Source organism: Mandrillus leucophaeus, unplaced genomic scaffold (genome assembly GCF_000951045.1).
Source record: "Mandrillus leucophaeus isolate KB7577 unplaced genomic scaffold, Mleu.le_1.0 Scaffold5, whole genome shotgun sequence".
In the NCBI taxonomy this organism is placed as follows: Eukaryota; Metazoa; Chordata; class Mammalia; order Primates; family Cercopithecidae; genus Mandrillus; species Mandrillus leucophaeus.
The window spans coordinates 3,944,226-3,952,136 of record NW_012105364.1 but is presented as its reverse complement, the minus strand read 5'-3'; the positions used below and the strand labels follow the sequence as shown (position 1 = coordinate 3,952,136).

General features: G+C 37.8%; 1 long non-coding RNA gene across 1 annotated transcript in view; it reads right to left on the bottom strand.

The window, feature by feature from the left end:
• Positions 1-1,345: 1,345 nt before the first annotated feature.
• LOC105550804 overlaps positions 1,346-7,911 on the bottom strand; it is a 23,359-nt gene continuing 16,793 nt past the window's right edge. Inside the window, exon 2 of the long non-coding RNA XR_001007774.1 lies at positions 1,346-3,009. This is a non-coding gene — a long non-coding RNA (uncharacterized LOC105550804). The remainder of the gene's footprint in view (positions 3,010-7,911) is intronic.

The following is a 7,911-nucleotide window of genomic DNA, read 5'->3' as shown; positions in this document are numbered from 1 at the left end:
TGTAAGCCTGACACATTTCCCCTTCTGCATTCCCCAGTTCTTTTTCTAAATACACCAAAATCAAAGCAAAGGAGAGCTGCAACCAGTGGAAGCAAGCCACAACTGAATTTGTGCAAATACCTCCCCAGATTCACTTCTTAAATAAAACTAAATCCCGGTGCCACAATGATAGTGCAGTTTTACAGAGAAATTAAAAACCCAAGTTTAACGTATCTGAAATCAATTGATAACCTTTACTGAAACCACTTACGAAACATCACATCTTTAAACTACAGTCACCAAAAAATATAGAACACAAAATACATATTTGAGCAATTATAGCCCTTGTTTGTCGAACAGGAGTAAAAAGAAAAACATCCAGAGTTAATACAATTAATTAACTCTAGCTAAAGAACTACTAAAAAGACCCTCCAAATGCCATGCTGTTTCTATGACAACTTCAAAATTGCTCTGAGAAAATGTGCTGGATTGTCAGATTCGTGATAAAACAAGTGTCATCCTGCCTGCTAGAAATTACTTTCATTTTTTTTCAGGCAGCAGAAAGGCTAAATGGCCACTTGCAATTCTGAAATATCAGATTGTTACCTTTTGACAGATGCTGTACTCTTCATTCAGATCATGAAAAGAGTTAATAAATACATGAATCTCTCTCAATCATCGGAACCCTTTTGGTTTCATTCCTGCAACGATACCACTCCCACCGTCTATCTAGTTGGTACATTATTTTTTATAAGGAAAGCAGCAAAGTCTGATTCAATCTGAAAGGGAAGGGCCAAGAAAAACCCCTAACAGTCTCTCATTTCCAAATACAAATAGGTGAGCAGACACTCACTCTGATATTTAAGGGTTAATAATGACACAGGAAAAGAAAACGGCATTTTCCCCCTTAAAATTCCTGCTCTTAGGTATTCAGGCTGATTTACATTTTACGTAATCTGATGGCTCAATCAGGAAGTGAGAATTTTAAGTGCGTGAGTTATGGACGGGAGGAATCATGTGACCCATAGCAAAGAAAATTATGCAGCAGATGAGCATGCTGAGAAAAATAAACTAAGCAGTTTAAAAATAGTGTTTTGGGGATATATCGACCCAGGAATATCCTACGGCTTTTGAGAACTAATAATTCATTTGGACGCCTCAAAAAATAAATCCCCAGGACTGTTTTAAAAAATATTACAAGATGCAAGTAATGCACGGTGAGACAATAAAGTTTAATTATCCAAGAAACTGTTTCCCTTAAGTTCATATCCATTCAAGGTTTATGTTAAAACATGGTTATGTTATTTTTCATCATTATTTAAAGATCAGGCAATACGTAATATAATCAAACAAAACACAGATTGCAGCAGTGATGTTTACTTAAGCTTTATTTGTATATATAGTGCATGGGTTCCTGGAGCACAAAAAAGAAAGTTGCTCAGATTTATCCAGACCTCACATAAGTTTATAGATTTCAAATAGTCACTGTATTTTATTACAGCAAATACATTCTTCAAGAGGAAAATGTTAAGGCCACAGAAGCTTTCACCTTAGCTATCTAAACTTGTACTAGGTCGTCATTAAGTAGTATCTGTATCATTCTTATGTGTTCTGTAAGTTATGCCACAAATACCAGACCAAGTACACTCAGTCTAGAAACAAAAAAGTGGGAGACAAAGGTTGAAACATTCTAATAGGTGTCATGGGCTGATAGATGACTTTATATTACAAAGCTACTTAAGACAATTCTACTTTTCTAGAATACAATACATTAATATAAACATTTGAAATTCAAAAGATTTGGCCTGTGGCTGCTTTTTTTCTCGATGCAATTCTTGTTAATATGTTAGTAAGTAATAATTTATTAATACCAATAATAGAAAATTAACATGGTGAGAGCAGGTATATCTCATGGCCTTTACTTTTATCAATGCTTAATACCAAAATACTATTCATATCTTTACTTCAGCCTATTAAAAAAATTTATGCCACAGCTCTGGGCAAGTGGCAGGGTGGGGCCAGTGACAGGAATCAGTTCTGGGTATTTCTTGATTCCTAGCTCATCTTCCTTAAATTCTTAAACACAAGAGGTAGCTGGCGGTAAGAAGAGACTGTTAGGAAAGACAGAAACCTTTCAGAAGGGAAGCTTAAGGTAGATTAAGAAAAGTTAGGGAAGCTGAGAAGCACACAGTCTTCCAGATGGAGTATTACATGACATCCGTCATCATCTTACTAAACTTGGTATCATATTTGTTGACTGAATTAAGGAAAGATGAACTAGTTACCAAGAAATATACTCAGCAGATTGATTCATGGCAAACCTAGCTCAGCCACTTACCTAGACTAGTTTATTTAGGATAAACCTCAGAGTATGTACTTCTCTTTTGTTTTATAAATGAATCTTGGGTCTGGGCTCAGCAGTCAGTCAACTATCTGCATAATACAGCAAAGTCTCTTAACTTCTCTAATTTCCTGAAATATCAAATTGTTACCTTTTGAGAGATGTTGTACTCTTTATTCAGATCACAAAAAGAGTAATCATTTTAAATGAATCTCTGAGTAATCAGGACCAGTTTTATTTCATTCCTGCAACTATACCACTAATCGGAAAATTAAAGAAGTTAAGAGACTTTGCTATGTCACAGAGATAGGTGAGTGAACTGAAAAGCAGACCCAAGATTTTGGACTTTCCCAGGCTAGGACTCTTTTACACCATGTGCTGCCTTACAACTGTCATCTGAGGTTCGAGTAACTCTCCAACTAGCCAAGCCCTGGCTACTTATCCCAGTCATGGAAAAGTCAAACAGGACCCAGAGACCCTCGCTTTGTGCCACCTTCTTCTTAACTCACAGGCCCACTGACCCTCACACTGCTGCTGTGGGCTGCTCCCGCCAGCCTGTGCTGAGCCTCCTACCTCATCTGCGAGGAGACAGGGCAAGTTCCAGGCTGAGGGGAACGGCTTCTGAGATGGTTCCAGTCCCTCTTCCTGGCTTGGTCCTTCCACTGGTACTCACGGCTTCCTCATTTCTCCTAATGGGAAAATCAAGGCACTGAAATAAGAAAAATCACTTGTTTTGGTTCATGTCATAGCTATACTGGATTCTGAATAAACACAAGAACCAGATAATATACTAGAAAAAGTAACATTAACTCCTACTTCATAAGATTCACCAAAATTAATTCTGTGGCGATTAAAGAGTTAAATATAAAAGAAGAAAAGGAAGAAAACTAAATTAGTGGAAAATTATTTCTGAATTTGGAATGGGAAAAGAAGATTTAGCTTTATAGAAGCAATGAAAAAAGTAACAAAAGGCAAGGTAATCCAACTGCAACAAAATGTAAAACCTCTATATGTCAAAAAACAGCAAACAGAATTGAAAGGTAAGCAAAAAAAGGCCAGATGTGTTGGCTCACACCTGTAATCCCACCACTCTGGGAGGCTGAGGCAGGAGGATTGCTCCAGGCTCGGAGACCAGCCTGGGGCAACAATAGTGAGACCCTGTTCCTACAAAAAACTTAAAAACTAGCAAGGCATGGTGGCACGTATGTGTGGTCCCAGCAGAGGCTAGGGTTGGAGGATCACTTAAGCCCAGGAGTTCCAGGCTGCAGTGAGCTATGGTTGCATCACTGCATTCCAGCCCGGGTGACAGAGGGAGGCATTGTCTCTCAATAAAAAGGTAAGCAAAAAATAAAATAGCTGTAACAGGATAATATTCTTTACAGTATTTGAATGTAAAAGGTAAAATGTAATAACAGACAATTAACACAAAAATATGAAAGGCCAATTAATATGAAAAAAAATGCTCAACTTCATGAGCAAACACCGAAATTCATTTCACCAGTCACAAAGATGGACAACAAAAAAAAAGAAAGCTCATGAAGTGAGGCGAGACAACCATTTCAGGAAATCAGCAATATATGTATTTTTTCAGCCTTAAAACTGTTTCGACTCCTAAGATGTTTATACATATCTCCTAAGGAAATAATCACAGATACATAGGAAGATAACTATACAAGGACATACTTAGCAAAAGCATAAAATTGGGAACAACTTAAACATCCAAAGGTGGAATGGAGCATGTGACTAACCAGATCACAGTAAAAATTCATATGCTTAAATCATGATTTTTGGAGAATGCTTCATGATATTGGAAATAACAAAAGATAATGTTGAGTGCAAATGCTGAATATAAAATCATATGTAAACATGATACTAATGTTGCCAGGTAAGAAAGAAAGTGAGAAGAAGGGAGGGACAAGGTGGTCTCAAGACTGGATTAGGATACATTAAAAAAGCTTAAAAAGGGCAGACAAAGACATTAGATTTTTTATTACTTCTTTATAATCTTGAGATGGTTGGCATTTTCTGTAAGTAATATATTATTTTTATAACTGGAAAAATTCTATTTATGCTAATTACCACCCTCTAAATATTTCTCAGCTATATAAAATCATGAAAATATTTGCAAATACTTTTTAACAAGAAATTTCTTTTTTTTTTGAGATGGGGTCTTCCTTCAGGGGGAGTGCAATGGTACAATCATAGCTCACTGTAACCTCAAACTCCTGGGCTCAAACTATCCTCCCACCTCAATCTCCCAGCTACTCAAGTATGAACTACCACACCCAGCCAGAAATTCTTATATTTATTATTAAATGCAAAGAAGAAAGGGCAAAACAGTATGATCTTTACTATGTAAAAATTTACATGAAAGAGACTGGAAGCCTATGCACCAGAATGTTAACAGCTGTTGCTTTCAGGTAGTGCCATTGTGTGTAATACTTTTCTACACCTTACAAGTTTTCTACTATTGTCATGTATTGTTTTCATAATAAGAAACAGATAACAGTATCACAATTAGAGGACTGATACATCAAGAAGCTGCTATTATCAACAGTTAAATTTCAAAATACAGAGTATCAATAGCTACAAAAATCTGCCATATGACCAAGAGATTTTCTTTTTTAATTTAGGAACCACCGGTATACCTTCAGAAAATCGCAGGAATTGGTGTGTGTGTAGGAGGTGGTAATGAATCATATTTTTTCAGCTGTCAAACTGTTTTCTCCAGGCAACAGTTCTGTGAGGGTCCAACTGAAGTATGAGAACCTCGATAGTAGGGACATTGCCAGAAAAATGGCCCAAAGGTCGATGGGGGGAGGAACACGAAATGATCAAAAGAGTAAGGCAAGAGTCCATGAAAACAGAAGCGTCAATAGAGAAGGATCAATAATTCATTTGATCCAAAGGAACTGAACGCAAGAACTAAAACAGGTATTTGTACACCCACGTCCCTAACAGCATTATTCACAACAGCCAAAACGTGGGAGCAACCTGTGTCTGTCAACCCGTGTCCATCACATGGATATATAAAATGTGGTATCTCTACACCGTGGAATATTATTTGGCCTTAAAAAGCAAAGAAACCATGTCAATGCTACAATGTTGTTGTAATCCTACAACATTAGATGAACCTTGAGGACACTGTGCTTAAGTGAAATAAGCCAGTCACAAAAGGACACACACTGTAGGGTTTCACTTATCTGAGGTACCTAGAATAGCCAAATTCAAAGAAATGGAAAGTACGATGGTGGTTGCGGTGGGGCTGGGGGGAGGAGAGAATGGGGAGTTGTTGTTTAATGAGGACAGAGTTTCTGTTTTGCAAGATGAAAAGATTTCAGAGATGGATGATGGTGATGGGTGCACAACAATGTGAATGTATTTAATGCCAATGACCTGTGTACTTAAACATGGTTAAGATGGTAATTTTTCTGTTATATATTTTACCACAATTAAAATATATACAGATATATTTTAAGTATCTGTCTTTACATATAGATATAGTCTTATCTGTGTATATGTGTGTATATACATATTTCATCTATAAATATATGAAAGAAAGAAAGAAATCACCAGAATTAGAAGTCCTGAATAAGTTTCCGATTTGGCATGTGAGAAAGGTTTAAGGATTATTTCTGAGACTAAATTCTTTAAATATAATTATAGAAGTCAGCTCAGAAGTGAAAATCCAGATCAAAAGTGAAAATAAGAAGGGATACTGTGTTTAATTTGAACATAATATACCGAACTTCTTTGTGGTTTTTTTTGAGACCCTCTCATAATAGCCAGCTCCGAAAAATTCCCCACAACTAGGAAAGAACCTACAAATCCAAGCAACATGATGACATTTTCTCATCAACTAACAGGAAAAAAAACATAAGCATAAGGGAAACTCTGAGTGTCCTTAAAATGTACTCGATACCCATTTCATGCTATTACCACAGATGTAAAGAATTCTAGAGCTGGGCAGAAGCTCTGAGATAGAACTGTTCCAGGATTTAGATATCTAGAGAGGTTTCCCCAAGTTCACTGAGAAATGCCAGATTTAAAGACAGGCCCCTGGGGCAGAGTTCTATTTTGTTTGTTGTGTTTTATTTAATTAATTTATTTATTTTGAGATAGAGTTTCTCTCTTGTTGAACAGGCTGGAGTACAATGGTGTTATCTCGGCTCACTGCAACCTCTGCCTTCTCGGTTCAAGCAATTCTCCTGCCTCAGCCTCCCACGCAGCTGGGATTACAGGCACCCGCCACCACGCCCAGCTAATTTTTGTATTTTTAGTAGAGACAGTGTTTCACCATGTTGGCCAGGCTGGTCTCGAACTCCTGACTTCAGGTGACCCACCCACCTCGGCCTCCCAAAGTGCTGGGATTACAGGCATGAGCCACCACGCTTGGCCGTGTTTTATTTTTTTTAAAGAGGTGGCTATTTAAAGGTAAGAAAGCAAAGCGTAATTGGAATGCTCTTTCTACAAGTTATTTGATTCATTAATTTTGTTCAAAAAATACTTGAGCACATCTTATATAACTCTGCTAGGCACTGGGCTAGGTGCTGGATGATGAACAATATTTCATCATCCTTCCTGTAGCAAACTGGCAATTACAATGTAAAGGAGGCACACAGTGCTATTAGTACACATAAGAGGGAGCTCTAATCTGGTCTAGCTAGATTGGTTGAGGATGGCAACCTGGAAGTAGTGATATTTTTAATAATAATAGTAATCACTGTTATCACAGCAAGCTTTACTGACCATCATTACAGGTCAGCTAGGGCTTTAAGCACTTTCTGTGCATGAATTAATTTAATCTTCCCTACAATCCTATAAAGTAGACTCTTACCGATGAGGAAATGGAGGCACGGAGAGGTCACATAGCTCTTAAGTAGTGAAGACAGACCAGATTGCATGCTTTTTCAAAATCTGCTTTTAGGGAAACCCAAAGACAAGACAGGAATGAAACTTAAGGATCAGAACATTCAGGAAAGAACTGAGATCCTCTGAATAAGTAAAAAGGGAGAAATAGGGTAGGATTACTACAGATGGGAGAGGCTGAGGAAGGATGGAAGGGATACAAAGCCCATGACCAAGAGCTCTGGGGCAGGAGTGGCTGATTTACATTTGGGATTTTCATAAAGTTCTGTGGAGTGGGAAACAACTCTCTTCTCCAACTCCCCATAAACTTGTTAGTGCCATGATGACCTGGTTATGTACAGGCTAGAATGCATGCTCTGCAGAGGCCCCCATCCATCTGGGTACAAGACATTTAACAAATGGGTAAGAATTAAAGCAGGGAAGAAGGAGGATGAGGATGCTTTTAGAAGCATCGCCCAGAAAGAAGTCAGAGAATGGATCAGGGGAAATTTAGCAGGGAGAGAGTTGCTAATCCATTAATACAGGTAAAAGGGAATGGTGACCAAGAAGAAGGACATGACAGATAGATAAAGTAGATGGGTTTGATGATTGTTGATAGGTAGAATTTTGACCAGATTTGCCTTCTTACTGGATTCTGAAGGTGAGGAGAAAGGATCAATAGGTCACAGGTTTCAAGCTTGGGTATTTGGATCAATTTGGAACCTCTTGGATATGAGGTGCCA